An 18,282-nucleotide genomic window follows, 5' to 3' on the forward strand; every position below is an offset into this window, starting at 1 on the left:
CTGTGACCTGGAAAAACCTCAGCATTAATTGAATCTAGTGTCCATTTCCTCCTTGTGGCTACACATAGCAATTTTGTGCAGTTGAATACACAACTTGATAGGTTGGTGTTAGCATAAATATTCAGGCAATAACCTGAATTCCTTCCATGATAATGCCTGGCAGATCCCTTCTATTTCATCTTTCAACTCTTTCTACCATTATCTGGCCACTGGGCTTTCAAATATTCTCAATTATCCTCAGATCTTATGCTTCTCTCTTTTAAGATATACTTGTCTCCTGCATCATAGAGAGGTTGAAGTTATCTGTTGAGAAATCCCTGTCTTTCCTTCCACAATTCAGAATGATCCTCACTTTACACTCATTCTTTTTTAAAAGTTTTATTTTTAAAATAATCTCTACACCCCACTGGGGCTTGAACTCATGACCCAAAGATCAAGAGTCACAGGCCCCTCTGATTGAGCCAGCCAGGTGCCCCTATACCCATTCTTTTTCCCCAAACTTATGTTAAATGGGTAATTTATTCCTCTTTAAGACTAAGATTAATTTTTTGCTAATGAATGGATCCTGTGTTGTTCCTTCTCCTTCCTCTTTCTCTTCCCCTTCGTCCTCTTCCTCTGCCTTCCTCCTCTTCCTCTGTCATCTTCTTCTTCTTTTCTTCTTCTTCCTCTTCCTCTTCCTCTTCTCCTTCTTCACCTAGTAATGGGCTTTGATCTAATTAATATTAAATATGTCTTTACCGTAATCCAACAGATCCTGATCTACCAGATCTATCATCAGTATTTAAACTCTCTTTTCCCCGTGAAGTTCTGGTTACTCTTTTACAGTTACATTTATTGATAGAGTGATCCATACTCCCCTCCATTTCCTCACTCCCATACACCAAGTGCAGAGTAAATTAGCCTTTAATCACACTGCCTATCTCATTTACTTCATCTTTTATAATGAATCTCTGTCAATACTGCTGCCTTGCTTATTTGCTTTTTTAAAATTTCATGTATTTGTCTTTAGTCACCTCTACACCCAACGTGGGGCTCAAACTCATGACTCTAGGGTCAAGAGTCACACAGTCTTCCAACTGAGCCAGCCAGGTGCCCTTCTTCTGTCTTGTTTAGATATCCCCCACACTCTTTCCTTGGAAGGCCTCTTTTCTCCCTACCAAATCTTGGATAGGTGGAAGTCATTTAGGCCTATGGGATCTACAAATTCTCTCTTAGGAAATATAACCCTCAGAGATTTTCAGAGTCACTGCCTATCACTGTTTAGACCTCACTGTTTAGATCTTACAATTATTTGACCTCATCCCTGTAGGGAGTGCAGAAAAATATTTTCTTCCAGTTCCCTCTGGCAGCATCTTGGGATATTCTCTTGAAAGACTCATAATTAATTTGGATAATTAGTATACTGAGAAAAGATGTTTAGAGATTTTTCTTGGAGGCACTGTCATTGATGCTAGAAATAACATAATAATCACAGCTCTAAGGAGATGAGGTCAGTAAAACCAAGCCTGTAACTGAGGGTTCAGCTTTTCCCTCCCACAACAAATCTGATAAACATTGGGCCTACTACCTTCTCACAAAGGCTGCGCAGGTGAGTGGAGTTTTATTTCAGATTTAGAAACTGTCTGGGAGAGAAAAGGGGTGAATATTCAGAGGTGGGAATCTATACAATGTTTGGATAATGCCTTTTCATGAGAACACACAAGAATCCATGGTAGAGCCTGCTTTACTGAGAAGGGATGTTCGCTAATCATTTGGACATTCTCTTCTTCCTCTTGCCCATTTGTCTATAACATCCCCATAATTTTTTCCCTGCATTAGTTCTGTCCTAATTTTTACTCTGTTCTTTGGTTAAGCCCTAGTCTGATATTCCTTAAGCGTGGGATCAAGATGAATTAAATATATAATAGAGAAAATTATAGGCCTGATGCATAGAATATCTTAAATAAATTAATGTCTTCTATTTCCACTGGACCTTGTCTGGATGTGACTGAATTTGGGAAATTTATTTACATGGGAGAGTGCTATGTGTGCACTTCATGAAAAATTTTAAGACATTGTCTGCATTTTAGATTGGTACACTAAGGAATTATATGTTATTGTAGATTCTGATCTTCAAATCAAAATAATACACCTTGGAATATATGCTAGACCCAATTATGTAGGAAGGCATGCTTACCAGTGAATATCCTCACAGCTGGGTCTTCATTCCCATTAGCATACTTGGGTGCAAGACCAGGATTCTGAGATGTGGTATTGGTCTTATAATCAGAAATCCGATGCACATTCTACCTTCTGCTGTGTGTTCCAGGGGACATAAAAGTCCTGAAAATAAATATGACAGATCAGGGCTGTGGCTAGCATAGGGTCAGTGCTTACAAGGGCTTAAGGATTTAGTGAAATCTCACTGAACCTCAGAGTACATGGACTTTAGGGAGGCGTCTTCACATTTTGTTGCTCAAGCACAGAGACTGTGCAGAATTCGTCATCAGCTACAGTACTCGTTTCATCAGCTGTACCTCTGCTATTTCTATCTGCGTGTGTGTGTCTGATTCCTGCTCTTTCCAATGATTTTTTTTGCCCTGAAATTTATTTGTCTGTTAAAATTTGATTTAGCAATCCAACTTTATATTTTTCAAATCATTCACCAACTTTTCTTGTCCCTCATACCAAGCAGCTATTTTCTAATTTGATGAATTTTCTATTTATAATTTTTTCTGGACACTTCATCCTGACCCATTGATATGCTTGACTTTTCTTCATTTGTACCCACACTTTAATTGCTGTAAAAGTTCTAGGAAATCATGTGGGCAATCCATTGTCATTATTATTATTATTTTTAAAAAAGAATCAATTTCTGTATGTTTGAAAACTTTGATAATAAAGTGTTGGGATGGGGATCCCTGGGTGCCTCAGCGGTTTAGTGCCTGCCTTCAGCCCATGGTATGATCCTGGAGACCCGGGATAGAGTCCCACATCTGGCTCCCTGCATGGACCCTGATTCTCCCTCTGACTGTGTCTCTGCCTCCCTCTGTGTGTGTGTGTCTCTCATGAATAAATAAATAAAATCTTTTTTAAATACATAAAATCTTAAAAAAATAAAATGTTGGGGAAAATGACTTGGATTTCTTGTGCAATTATAGCTAAATTTTGAGACAAATTGCTCAGCAGCACCCCCCATCAAATTGTCTTGCTATTTTGACTGACATTGAATTGAACCCACACATTTGAGGAAGTTTCAAATCTTGACGTGTTATGTCATCTCATTCAAGAAGAACATGGAATGAGTTCCACTCATTCAAGACTTTTTTTGTGCTATTTAATTTTTTTTTACTTTTGTATTTTCAGTACATTACTGATCTAGTTTGGTTCTAAGATTTGAAAAGTGTTCATGCATAATATATTTTAAATTTTTGCATATTTTGTAACATTTGAGCAAATTACTATTATTACTTCCAAAATATTTCAGTATGTTCTTCAAAAGTTACATATAAAATGATCTAATTTTCAAAGACTAATAACTTTTTCCTGCTATTTTATTGACCAAGTCAGAGAAATAATGAATAATTGTGTGCCTGAGGTTATGTTAGTCTTTCTTCCCCATGAAATGAGATTGCTTCTAATATTCGTTGTCATATTAATCATGGGTAGTCTTGGAATATATCTTTGTTAATATTGTATTATTATTAAGATATAATATACTGCTCAATTCAGTTTAGGTCCTTGATTCAAGAGTTGTATTAAAAAGTCACATTTGTTTATAGAAAGATAATGTTTGACAGAGTATTGGATAGGACACAGTGCAACATAAGACATTTGCATACCTATCTCTCAAGTAGGCTAAGCTTCTACATAAATGAAACAAAGCAAATGCTCAAATCAAGCAAGAACATGCAGTTTCAAATAACACAATTAGTGAGCTTAATGCACTATTTTAAACTATTAAGTAGAGAATATTCATTCTGTGTTAAGAATCTGTTAATGTAAAAGATGTATTGAAATAATAACTTTTGGCATGAAAATAATGATTCCATTCATTATTTATTTATTCATGTAATAGGTATTTATTGGCTGCCTACTAGTAACAGATTGTTCTAGACCTTGGATATAGACTGAAAACAGGTAGACAAGACCCCCGCTTTCATGGCTCTTATAGTTCTGTTGGAGGAAATTGTCTTCCTTTGATAGAAATAAGGTAATCCAATAAGATAATTTCAGTTGTTACAAGTACCACAGGAGGTATAGTAGGGGATGAAGAGGAAAAAAAAATCTTTAGGGATCGAATCTGCGCATAAGAAGAGTATAGGGTTCCCAGAAAGAAGTTTTTTTTTTTTTTTTTTTTTTTTTTTTAAGATTTATTTATTTACTCATGAGAGACACACACACACAGAGAGGCGGAGACACAGGCAGAGGGAAAAGCAGGCTCCCCACAGGGAGCCCAGCTCGGGACTCCATCCCAGGACCCCATCCTGGGACCCCTAGATCACGCCCCAAGCCAAAGGCAGATGCTCAACCACTGAGCCACTCAGGCATCCCGAAAGAGGTTTTTAAAGAAATTTGGTGAGAATTGTATTCACTTGACTTGAAGACATTCCTGTGTTCCTTCTGTTTCTTTCCAGGTGCTATGGATCTGAGCAAAATCATCATACCTCAGTCACCTAAGCAATGATTCTTGTTAACTTGGCATTTGGTATGCTCATCCTTGCTCAGATTGGAATAGGTACTGTGGGTAATGCTTTACTCTTTTGTCATTATGTCTGCTCTCATTTTAGGAGACATAGATTGAGACCATTTGGGCAAATAATCAACCATCTTACTTTAGCCAATACTTTGATTCTTCTTTGGGGAGGAATCCCTGGGACAATGGCAGCCTTTGAGTTGAAATACTTCCTACATGATATCACATGTAAATTTGTCTCTTATTTTTACAGAGTGGCCTGGGGAAATTCTCTTAGCACCACCTGTCTTTTGAGTGCTTTCCAGGCCTTAAGTATTAACCCCACAAACTATAGATGGGCAGAACTCAAATTCAAATCCCCAAAGTACATTAATGCTCTATGTATCCTGAGTTGGATGTTTCATTTGCTGATAAATATCATTGTTCCCATGAGAATGACTGGATCAAAGAATAGCAGAAATATCAGTGTGAAATCAAATCTTGGGTATTGCTCTCATAGATTTATTAACACAATTACAGAATCCATATGTTTAGTTATTTTCACCTCTATTGATGTTATTTGTTTGGGACTCATGATATGGTCCAGTGGATCCATGATATTTTTCCTTCACAGGCACCAACAGCAAGTCCAATACATTCACAGCACTAGGCAAACCTCCCAAATATCCCCAGAGAGCAGAGCCAAAAAAGCCATCCTGATACTTGTGAGCACTTTTGTTATATTTCATTCTCTCTCTTCTGTTTTTGAAATGTATGCTTATCTTTTTGACAACCCACAGTTTTGGCTTGCAAACACTATTGTGCTTCTAACATCTTGTTTTCCAACCCTCAGTCCCTTTTTGCTTTTAAAAAGTGACCCTCATGTCTCTAGGCTATGCCATTCCTGATGAGGAAGTTGTGGAATTTACCCAACTACCGACAGCCTTGTACAACATTCATTCATCCAATGATCTCATACAGTGAAGTATATGAAGTATATTCTCTATACTACTGATGTGTTAGACACAGTAGTGAACAGTAAGTGTGTCTGCTCCAATAAAGTCTGTGGGGAATCCAGATATCGAACAATTATATAATTGCAGTTGCACAGGTTGCCACAATGAGGAACTTGGGATAATATGTTTAAGGATCATGGAAAGCTTCCCTTTTACCTGCAGTTTAGGCTACTTCCTGAATATTTTGGAGAAATTTACCAGCCATAGTGGATGCTTTAGGTAAATGGGAAAGCACATTTGAACACCATTTGTAGGAAAGAACATAGAACATACAAAGAAATGAAAGAAACCTCATGTACTCTGTGTGCCAGGAACAAGGACTTAAGCATGATCTGAAAGATGGCATGACAATTTGCCAGGTTTTACAGATTAGGTTAAGACTTTGTACAATGAATCTCAACAGTAATTTCAGAAATTTTAAGGATTTTCTCAAGGAGAAAGAAGCCTTTTTAAAAATGTCCAGTTTGCATAACAATTATGAGCATGGTTTATTGGATTGAGCAAGAGTGAACTTGGGAAGAAGATACAGGAGACATCTGAAGTCAACCAGGTGAGAGAGGACGATGCTTTTTTTTTTTTTTTTGAGGACGATGTTTCTGATAAAGATGATGAAAATCAACATGAGGAAGAGAGCATATGGACTTGAGAAAAACTTCCTTAGAAAGAAGTATGCATTGAGGCATGTAGGTGGCTCAGTGGTTGAGCATCTGCCTTTGGCTCAGATCATGATCCTGGGGTCCCAGGATTGAATCCCTTATCAGGCTCCCTACGGGGAGCCTGCTTCTCCCTTTGCTATGTCTCTGCCTCTCTCTTTATCTTTCATGAATAAATAAAATCTTTTAAAAAAGAAAGAAGTATGCATCGAACTTAGTGATCATTTTACAAATGGTTATTTAAGGCTGGTGTGGACACAATTGTGGCTCACAATTCTTCTAAGACTTGGGCAACTGTATGGATTGTGGTGGTGTTTCTTGATCTTGAGAGATTGGGAAGCTGTCCTTTGAGTATGGAAATACTACACATTCTTTTTAGCACATAGAGTGTGTTATGTCTCTAAGGCATCTGTGTCTTGCATGTGTCTGGTGATGTATCACACACATATATACAAGTAGGGGATAGATGGAAGATTTGCTTTGGAGATACACATTTGGCTGTCAACAACATATATTGGTAATAGGAACTTGGGTAGGGTTGAAATAAGAGAAGGGGCATTTTGAGAGTGGAAAGAATAGGCCTGAGAATTTAGTAAAGCTTACTTCATTTAAAGATCAGATAGAGGAGATAGATATACATTTCTACTTCGTTCATTCATTTATTAATTCATCTTAACAAGAATATTCAATGTTCCCTTACCATATGTCAGTCACTGTTATAGGTGATGTTATATATAGTAATATATAGTAATACATGTGATAGGAAAAAATAGTAGTTCTTGTCCAGTTTCCATTCTACTGCAAGTGGCAGAAATGTTAAATAGATAACACCATAGTATTTCAGCTGCTGCTAAGTGCTCTGTTGAAAAGTAATGAGTAGGAGTGGGACAATGAACACCCTGCATGATCAGGTTTTTTTTTTTTTAAGATTTTTAAAATTTATTTCTTTGAGAGAAAGAGAAAGAGAGAGAGAGAGAGAGAGAGAGAGAGAGACAGAGACAGAGAGAGTGTGTGTGTGTGTGTGTGCGCGGTGCGCGCGCACGTTTGTGTGTGTGTGTGCATGCCCAGGAACGGAAGAAAGGGGCAGAGTGGGAGGGAGAAGGAAAGGGAGAGAATCTTCAGCAGACTGATCCTGAGCATAGAACTTGATCTCATGACTCTGAGATCATAATCTGAGCAGAAATCAAGAGTTGGGCACTTGATTAACTGAGCAACCCAGGCACCCCCTAGGTGATTCAGTTTTAAATAATTTGGTCAGGAGATACTTCCTGAGACTGTGATATTTGAGCAGAGTCCAGAAGAACTTGAGGGATGAAATAATGCATTTGGCCTTTGGCAAGAAGATAGGGGGTGGAGGAGATAGGTAGAGGAAAGATTGAGGAAGGACAGTTATTGGTTTGTTGAGGGAATAGTAAGGTGACCAGTGGGGCTGCTGGGAGACTTGAGAATGAGCAAATAGGAGGAGTTAAAAGTCTAACTATTTTGACTCTTACCCTAAAAGAGATAGGGAGCCATTAGAGGTTTTTGAACAGATGAATGACATGATCCAATTTATTTTTCTGAAAGAATGATGGTGGTGGTTTTATACTGTATCAATTCCAAGAACTCCCTTCCAAAATGATTTCAGGATAGGGTTGGCGGAGGCGATGTTTGTGCCATATTTAGAAGTTGGAAGAGAAGCAACAGCCATATGCTCTGAAGGGCAATGTGGGCTCCAGGTGCTGCCATAGCTCCCCACGGTGCTGCTCATCTGCTGACTCACCTGTGGGCATGATGCCCCAGTTCCTGCCATGTGACCTTGTTCAGCTTCTCCTAGCACTGAGCCAGGTGTGTGTGCAGCCCATGACTTGGTGCCAACTTCAGCAGGTCACCCACATTGTAGGAGGTAGTGGTTTTGAGACACTGACACAGGTTCCAGTTTGTGTTCACTCTCTCATATTTCACATCCAGCTTTTATATCCTGACTATGTGGCTTGCCTACCTACAATGACCTCAGGCCCAGCACTGGACCTGCGTGGCATCCCAAAGACTTCTTTAGCAGCTCCCACAATTATGAAAGATCTAATCCTTTTAAAAAACCTTGTATTCCACATCCTTCCCAGTGGTTCTACTTCTCTGATTGAATCCTAACTGATACAATGATGTTCCTCCTGAGTTCTTGCTCAGGAGATCAAAGAAGGATGCTAGAAGGCAAACAGCAATAATCCAGGTGTGGTGTGATTAAAGTGGTGAGCATTGTGCAAACTTGCATATATTTTTATGCATTTGCCTTTTTCCTTTTCCCCAGGCAAACATAAGTCTTTATTGTCTTGTTATTACTGTGCCAGCTTCCAACACAGATGAGATTTATAAAAATTCCAGGCTCTTGTTTACTCAGCCTGATGTCTTTTTCTTCCCACCATAAATTTTATGGCAGTACAACATTCATAAGGGAAGAGGCCCAAATCATAAACGTACAAACTGACATTCTCACAATTAGCATTTGGTTTCTGATGAAACCAAAATCAAGATTAAGAAGAGACTAATAAGGATCCCTGGGTGGCGCAGCGGTTTAGCGTCTGCCTTTGGCCCAGGGCGCGATCCTGGAGACTGGGGATCGAGTCCCAAGTTAGGCTCCCGGTGCATGGAGCCTGCTCCTCCCTCTGCCTGTGTCTCTGCCTCTCTCTCTCTCTGTGTGTGACTATCATAAAAAAAGAGAGACTAATATCAAAATCCTAGGATTGATTTTTATGTCATAGTGAAGTCACTAATCCCAAAGGTAATCACTATCCATATTTCAAACACTGTACATTAGTATGACTGTATTTGAGCTCTTATAGATGGAGTTAAGCAGTATGTACATTGCCCCTGACTTCTGTGGCTCAACATTATGATTCTGAAACTCACATATTATTGCATGTAGTTGAAGTTTTTAAGATTTTTAAATTTTTAAGTAATCTCTACACCAAATGTCGGGCTGAAACTCACAGCTCTGAGATCAAGAGTCACATGCTCTACTGATTGACCCAGCCAGGTGCTTCTGTAGTTGGAATTCTTTTATTCTCATATCTGTATATTCTTCCATTGTGTAAATACAAGGCAGTCCTTGTGTCCTTTAGTCCTTATGTGTACGTGTTCATCTGGCTTGCTTCCAGACTTGGGTATTAGAATAGTGTTGTTATAAATATGTTTGTACATATCTTTTGAGATGTTTATACATGAATTTCTTCTGAGAATATAGTGAAAACTGTTGGATCACTTGGTAGACATACTTTAGTCTTCATAGACAATACCAAACAGTTTTCCAAAGTGGTTGTACAAATGAATTGATATTTCTACCAGTAGTGTGTGAGAATTCTGTTGCTCTAAATATTCTCCCAACATTTGATATTGTCTATTCTCCCCCCCCCATTTAGCCATACTGATGAGTATGTAGTCATATCACACTGTGATTTTAATTTTCATTCCCCTGTGACTACTGAAGTTAAGAATATTTATGTATGTTTGTGAATTCTCCTTCAAAATGTTGCTTTGGGGATCCCTGAGTGGCTCAGCAGTTTAGCACCTGCTTTCGGCCCTTGACGTGATCTTGGAGACCTGGGATCGAATCCCACATCGGGCTCCTTGCATGGAGCCTGCTCTCCCTCTGCCTATGTCTCTGCCTCTCTGTGTGTGTCTCTCATGAATAAATAAATAAAAATCTTTAAAAAAAATGTTGCCTTGATGTGCCTGGCTGGCTCAATCAGTGGAACATGTGACTCTTGATCTTGGTGAGTTCAAGCCCTAATTCAGTGTAGAGATTATTTAAAAATAAAAACCAGAATGTTGCCTTGTTTTTCTATTGATATTTCTTTTTCTTATTTATTGTTGAGAGGTCTTTACATATTCTTAGTATGAGTCCATTGTAGGAGATACTCAATGCTTTTCCCATTCTTTGGTTTTTCACATTATTATTCATGTATAATTATAAATAGAATTTTTTTTGGAGGGAGGTACCAAATTACTTAACTTGAAGGAATTATACAAATGAAAGAAGCTGAGTAGATGTTTTGGCAGAATTTCTTAATTTTAAAGTAGTCCATTGTATTTTTTTTCTTTGCACCTTTAACCAATTTCCTGTTGAGGAAATCTTTGCATACTCCAAGGTCATGATCATATTCTTTTTTTTTTTTAATTTATTTATGATAGTCACAGAGAGAGAGAGAGAGGCAGAGACACAGGCAGAGGGAGAAGCAGGCTCCATGCACCGGGAGCCCGACGTGGGATTCGATCCCGGGTCTCCAGGATCGCGCCCTGGGCCAAAGGCAGGCGCCAAACCGCTGCGCCACCCAGGGATCCCTCATGATCATATTCTTATCTGCTGCCATCTAAAAATTTTATCCTTGGGGTGCTTGAGTGGCTCAATCAGTTAAGCATCCACTTTCAGTTCAGGTCATGTTATTAGGGTCCTGGGATGGTGTTCCATATCAAGCCCCACACTGGACTCCCTGCTTAATAGAGAGCCTGCTTCTCCCTCTGACATTCCCCTTGCTCATACTCACTCTCTCTCTCTCTCAAATAAATAAAGTATGTTTTAAAAGATGATAAATAAAAATTTTTTATCGTTTATGCTTTCATATTTATGCATATAACATGGATGGTTTCATTGTTGTGGATGGTGTGAGGTAGACATCAAAGACTTTTTACTTGTGGACACCCAACTATCCAAGCACCATTTAGGTACCCCTAGTGCATTTCCATACCTCTGTTGGTTAAGCGGTTAAGTGTCTGCTTTCACTCAGGTCATGATCCCAGCCCCAAGTCAGGCTCCCCGCTAAGCAGAGAGTCTGCTTCTCCCTCTTCTTCTGCCCCTCTCTCCCACTTGTGCACTCTCTTAGATGAATAAATAAAATCTTTTTTAAAAAAGAATTTTATCCAAGAGATAAAGTCGATAATATGAACTACCTTCACATAGTGACTTTTGATCTACATTGATTTAAATGTAACTTCATTTAATGAATGTCAATAATTATTGACATTTGATATTTACTATTTCCTTTTTTTCCAGCAATGTTCTTCCAAGATATTTGGTGTAGCTTAACTAAGAGCTGAAAAGCAATATAGCAATATTCCAGATATGTGTTACAAAGAACAAGATTACATTTTCCAGGGGCAGCCTGGGTGGCTCAGCGGTTTAGCGCTGCCTTTAGCCCAGGGTGTGATCCTGGAGACCTGGGATTGAGTCCCATGTCGGGCTCCCTGGGTGGAGCTTGCTTCTTCCTCTGCCTGTGTCTCTGCCTCTCTCTCTCTCTGTTTCTCATGAATAAGTAAATTAAATATTTTTTAAAAAAAGGAATGGGTGAAGGGAGTCAAAAGTTACAAACTTCAAAAGTTCTAAAATAAAGAAGCCCTGGGGTTGTATTATACAGCATTGTGACTATAGTTAACAATACCATATCATATATGTGAAAATTGCTAAGATAGTAGATATTAAAAGTTCTTATCACAAGAAAAAAGTGTAGCTATGTTTGGCAATGAATGTTAACTAAATTTATAGTGGTTAGTCACTTCACAATGCTTGCATATATCAAATCATTATGTTGTATACACCTAAAACTAATACAATGCTATATGTCAATTATATCTAATTGAAAGAAAAAAAAAAAAGACTTGCTAGGAGCATCTGGCTGGCTCTTGTGACTCTTGATCTCAGGGTTGTCAGTTTGAGCCCCACATTCATTGTAGGGATTGCATAAAAATAAAATCTTTAAAAAAATATTTAAAGGACAGCCTGGGTGGCTCAGCGGTTTAGCGCCATCTTCAGCCCAGGGCCTGATCCTGGAGACCCAGGATCAAGTCGCACATCAGGCTCCCTGCAAGGATCCTGCTTCTCCCTCTGCCTCTCTCTCTCTCTCTCTCTCTCTCTCTCAAATAGATAAAAAATCTTTTAAAAAATACTTACCTATTTCATAAGTCATTCAGAAAATGGGTCAGAGCAGCACATTCAAATGGTATGTATGTTTCCTTTAAACTGTAAAGAAATCAAATAAACATTGTGCTTTTTTCTTTTCTTCTTCTTTTTTTTTTTTTTTTTAGAGAGAGATTGAGCTGGAGGGCTGGGGATGGGCAAAGGGAGAAGGAGAGAGGGAATCCCAAGCAGACTCCATGCCCAGTGCAGAGCCTGAGGTGGGGCTAGATCCCATGACCCAGGGATCATGGCCCAAGAGCAGGACACTCAACTGACTGAACCACCCACACGCCCGTAACACTGTGCTTCTAAGTAGAAGGAGTTGCTAAACACAGCAAAGACTTTCATTTGGGTGACATAGCTGAGACCTCTATACTACTAGCATCCACTATGAGTTTAACCTGCCATCATCTAACACAGAGAAATTAGGAATACTGATTGATTTAATGATAAGCTACAGTCATTGTCCAAACTCCATCCATTTTCAGCACAAGCTAAACAAGTGAAGTAAGGAGAGGTATGATAAGTCACCACATTTGCATCTTTTAGATTTGGATGATGCACTATCCTTGCAATGCCATATACACAGTATCACTTGCAAATTGCTATTCCAACAGCAGATTAATTTCCAAGGGCTTTCCAAAGAATCCTCCTACAATAATGGTACTCACTCTTCATATTAAGCAGTAAATGTAGGGATTCTGCTGTCATCAAACATGCATCAAGAAATGGGATAAATGACCACAGTTTCAATGTGCAAACCTTTTGGACCAACTGTGAGATAGACTCTGCCCCAAATTCCACTTACCTTTGGAATACTATCAGCCGCATACTGACTAGTAGTTTTCTATTACTGCCATAACAAATTACCACAAATTTAGTGGCTTAAAATAACAGAGTTATATATATTTATATATTCAAATTCACATTCATATTCACATATGTATGTATTTGGTGATAGGCAGGGGGCATTGTTCTGCGTACCATACTGACCCAAGGGATCATAGATCCCTCACAAATTTTGTTTACTTGAATGACATTAAACTTCCTATTTTATATAAGGGAATCTTAAGTCATGTCTCTCACATGAAAAAATTAAAATAAGGTTTTGAACTGACAGAGAAAACAATGAGATTGTAACCTAAAGCCTCCTGAATGAGTGTTTTCTTCCTATGTCCTTTTGGAAAATGTAATCTTTTTTTAAAAAAGATTTTATTTATTTATTCGTCAGAGAGAGAGAGAGAGAGGCAGAGACACAGGCAGAGGGAGAAGCAAGCTCCATGCAGGGAGCCCGACGTGGGACTCGATCCCTGGTCTCCAGGATCACACCCTGGGCTGAAGGCAGCGCTAAACCACTGAGTCACCCGGGCTGCCCCTGGAAAATGTAATCTTGTTCTTTGTAACACATATCTGGAATGTTGCTATATTTGGAATATATATATATATATATATATATATGTGTGTGTGTGTATATATATACATATATATACGTATATAGGAATGTATATATCACATTACAATATATATTGGAGATACACATATATATATGTATCTCCAGGCAAAGAGCAGTTACTGGACACAGAGAATCAGAGCTTACCAAACAAAAAGTGATGAGACCTATGGTGTGTGTGTGTGGGGGGGGGGAGGGTCAAAGCCAACCTTGACTAATCAGGTAGAAAGAGAGCCAAGGAAATATGTAGTCTAATTTCACTCTCTTCCCGCTCGCCAGTCTTATACTGGTGTAGTCCACTGATAGAGCCCATAATGATTAGCCTTGGAGGCACAGAGCAATGTAGGTGGGTAGAGAATAGATCTGGGGAGACAGGGAAAACATACATTTTGATGATCCTTTCTTTCACAATCCAACTTATTCACAAGTGCCTTTGGCTCTATTTATGAAATATTACCTTTCTATATATATTGCTTCCACGTTTGTGCAACTCATTATTTTTGCCATGAATTATTGTGATATCTTCCTAACTAGTTTTCATTTTCTAACTTATGCCAGGTTTCAATTCTATTACCTCAAAGAACCAAGTTTTATTTTTTTTAATTTTTTATTTATTTATGATAGTCACAGAGAGAGAGAGAGGCAGAGACACAGGCAGAGGGAGAAGCGGGCTCCATGCACCGGGAGCCCGATGTGGGATTCGATCCCGGGTCTCCAGGATCGCGCCCTGGGCCAAAGGCAGGCGCCAAACCGCTGCGCCACCCAGGGATCCCAAGAACCAAGTTTTATTATCGAAAACTATATGCAACAAAAACCTCCCTGCTTAGAATTCAGCTTCCAAATTTCATGAAACTAGAATTAGAACTAGGAAATAAATAATAACATCAAGCTTAAACAAATTAGAAGGAAATAAATAATAAAGGGCAGAAATCAATGAAATAGAAACAAATGTACAATAGAGAAAAACTGCATCAAAATCTTGCTATTTATGAAATTGGTTAGTCCAAGACAAAAAGAGAGAAAATACAAATGAACAATATCATGAATAAAAAAGAGAACACTGCCTAACTATTTTTGTGAGCCTAGAATAAATTTGAATGCAAAAATCTCATGAGGATATTACTGAAAACAATATAGATCAAGCTCTCATAAGGACAGATGCAAAAATAGCTAACAAAATATTAGCAAATCAAATCCAGTGGTATATAAAAAGATATTACATCATGAAAAAATGAGGTTATTCCAGGAATGAAATATATTTTCAACATTCAATGCATTTTACCATGCTAATAAAGAAAAAACCTCCATACAATCATCTTGGTACATAAAAAATTAGTAAGTAAAGAACATTTGACAAAATGCAAGACCCATTCATTATGAAGCCTGTAGAAAACTGAAGCCAGGAGGCAACTTCTGTTGAGGGATATCTTATCCACCCCCATAAACAAATCAACAACAAACATCATACTCAATATCAAAATGTCAAAATCTTCCCCCGAACAGTAAGGATAAAACAAGGATGTCTGCTATTAAACAACCTCTACTTGATATTGTACTGGAGGTCCTAGCTATTGAAATAAGGGGAAAAAAATAACTAAACGACATACAAATTAGAAATTAGAAAATACATGCAAATTAGAAATGAAGGACTAAAACTGTTATTTTTTTTAAGATTTATTTATTTTGAAAGAGAGTGGAGAGGGGCAGAGGGTGAGGGAGAGAGAGAATATCAAGCAGACTTCCCACTGAGCATGGGGCTGGATGCAGGGCTGGATCTCATGCCCCTGAGATCATGACCTGAGCTGAAATCAAGAGGCGGAAGTTCAACTTACTGAATCACCTAGGTGCTCCAAGACAAAGATATTTTTAACAGGACACAAGAAACATTAACCATGAGTTAAAATATTGCAAGTTGTAATATATTAAAGTCAAGAACATTTTTCATCAAATGGCAACAATAAGAGAGTGAAAAATCAACCCACAGAATCAGAGAAGATATTATATATATATATATATACACACACACACACATATATACACAAATATATGTTTAATAGATCTATATCTAGATCTATAGATCTATATCTATAATTATGTATATATATTACATATTATATTATATATTCAATATATCTATATAACTGATATGGGATATATATTCACAATGTACAAAAAATTTCAAATCAGTAAGAAAAATACATCTCAAAAGAAAAAAGGGGCAAAAAATGTAGTAAACCACTTCACTAAAGAGGATATTCTACAGGTCAGTACACATGGGAAAAGTTGATCAAAGAGACTGCTACCTACGCATCAGAATAACTACACTGAGAAAGAATAAAAATGCCAAGTACTGAGGTGGATGAAAAACAATTGAACTCCTCTACACTTTCCATAAACATGTCAATTCATACAATTACTTTTAAAACTTTATTGATGTATGATTGATGTGTAAAAAGCTGCACACATTTAATGTATATAACTCAATGAGTTTGAGGATAAGTATACACCTGTGAAACCATCACTATCATCAAGGTCATAGACATATCCATCACCTACCAGAGTTTCCTCCTGCCTTATTATTACTGTCATTATTACTTAAGATCTACACTCTTAAAAAAAAAAAAAAAGATCTACACTCTTAGCACATTTTATTTTTTATTTTTATTTTTTAAAAGATTTTATTCATTTATTCATCACACACACACCCACACACAGAGGCAGAGAGAGAGAGAGAGAGAGAGAGAGAGAGAGGCAGAGGGAGAAGCAGGCTCCATGCAAGGAGCCCGAGGTGGGACTCAATCCTGGGACTCTAGGATCATGCCTTGGGCCAAAGGCAGGTGCCAAACCACTGAGTCACCCAGGGATCCCCACAAATTTTAAATATACGTCAAAGTATTGTTATAGGCAGTATGATGCATCGATTTCCAGAATTATCTTTATCAATAATATTTAACAATATTAATTCTTGATAATTTATCTTGTATAACTTTGGGTAACTTTGTACCTCTTACCCATCACCTAACTGTTCCCCACCCTCCTCCCCAAGCTCTTGGCAACCACTGTTTTCTCTCTGCATCTATGGTCTTGACTATTTTGGATTCCACATATAAGTAAGAGAGTATTTGTCTTCTTCTGTCTGGCTTATTTCACTTAGCATATGTCCTCCAGGTTTATCCGTGTTGTCACAAATGGCAGGATTTCCTTCTTTTTAAAGGGCCAATAATGTTCCATTGTATGCATGTGCCACACTGTACATCCCTCCATACTATTTTCTATAGTGGCTGCACCAATTTACATTTCCACCAACAGTGCACAAAGATTCCTTCTTCTTTACATCTTCACCAACACTTATTATCTTTCCTTTTTTTCTTTTAATAATAGTCTTTCTGACAGATGTGAGGTAATATCTCATTGTATTTTGATTTGCATTTCCCTGATGATTAGTGATGTTGAGCACCTTTTCACATACCTGTTGGTCATTTGTACTCCTTCTTTGAGAAATGTGTATTCAGGACCTTTGTCTACTTTTAAATCAAATGTATATATTTGAGCTATTGAATTATAGGAGTTCCTTTTTTGGATATTAACCCTTTATTGTATATATGGTTTACAAATATTTTTCACCTGTATCTTGCCTTTTCATCTTGTTTCTTTTGTTATGAATTAGGCTCATTTATTTTTGCTTTTGTTGCTTGTGCTTTTGGTGTCATAGCCAAGAAATCATTGCCAAGACCAAAATCAATGAGCTTTTTTCTATGTTTTCTTCTAGGGGTTTTGTGGTTTTAGGTCTTATGTAATTTTAATATATTTTTAGTTGATTTTTTGTCTATGGCATAAGATAAGGGTCCCATTTTTTTTGCATATGGATATCCTGTTTTTCCTGCACCATTTATCCAAGAAACTATCCTTCTCCATTATATATTTTGGCACCCTTGTTGACGATTGTTTGACTGTATATGTATGGATTTATTTTTAGGCTCTCTATTCTGTTCCATTGATCTGTGTCTGCTTTTATTCCAAGACCATGCTGTTTGATTACTATGGCTTTCTTTCTTTCTTTTTCCTTTTGTTAGATTTTGAGATTTACTTTAGAGAAGAATGAGGGAGGGCAAAGGGAGAAGAGAAAGAGTCCTCCTCAATCAGACTCCCTACTGAGCACAGAGCCCAACCTGGGGCTCTATTCCAGGAACCTGGGACCATGGCCTGATCTGAAATCAAGAGTTTGTCACTTAGACACCTGCACCCCGATGTTTCTATCAGCAATGGCCACAATAGCCAAACTGTGGAAGGAGCCTCGGTGTCCATCGAAAGATGAATGGATAAAGAAGATGTGGTTTATGTATACTATGGAATATTACTCAGCAATTAGAAACGACAAATACCCACCATTTGCTTCAACGTGGATGGAACTGGAGGGTATTATGCTGAGTGAAATAAGTCAATCGGAGAAGGACAAACAGTGTATGTTCTCATTCATTTGGGGAATATGAATAATAGTGAAAGGGAATATAAAGGAAGGGAAAAGAAATGTTGGGAAATATCAGGAAGGGAGACAGAACATAAAGACTCCTAACTCGGGGAAA

This window comes from Vulpes lagopus, chromosome 2 (genome assembly GCF_018345385.1).
Source record: "Vulpes lagopus strain Blue_001 chromosome 2, ASM1834538v1, whole genome shotgun sequence".
Classification (NCBI taxonomy): Eukaryota; Metazoa; Chordata; class Mammalia; order Carnivora; family Canidae; genus Vulpes; species Vulpes lagopus.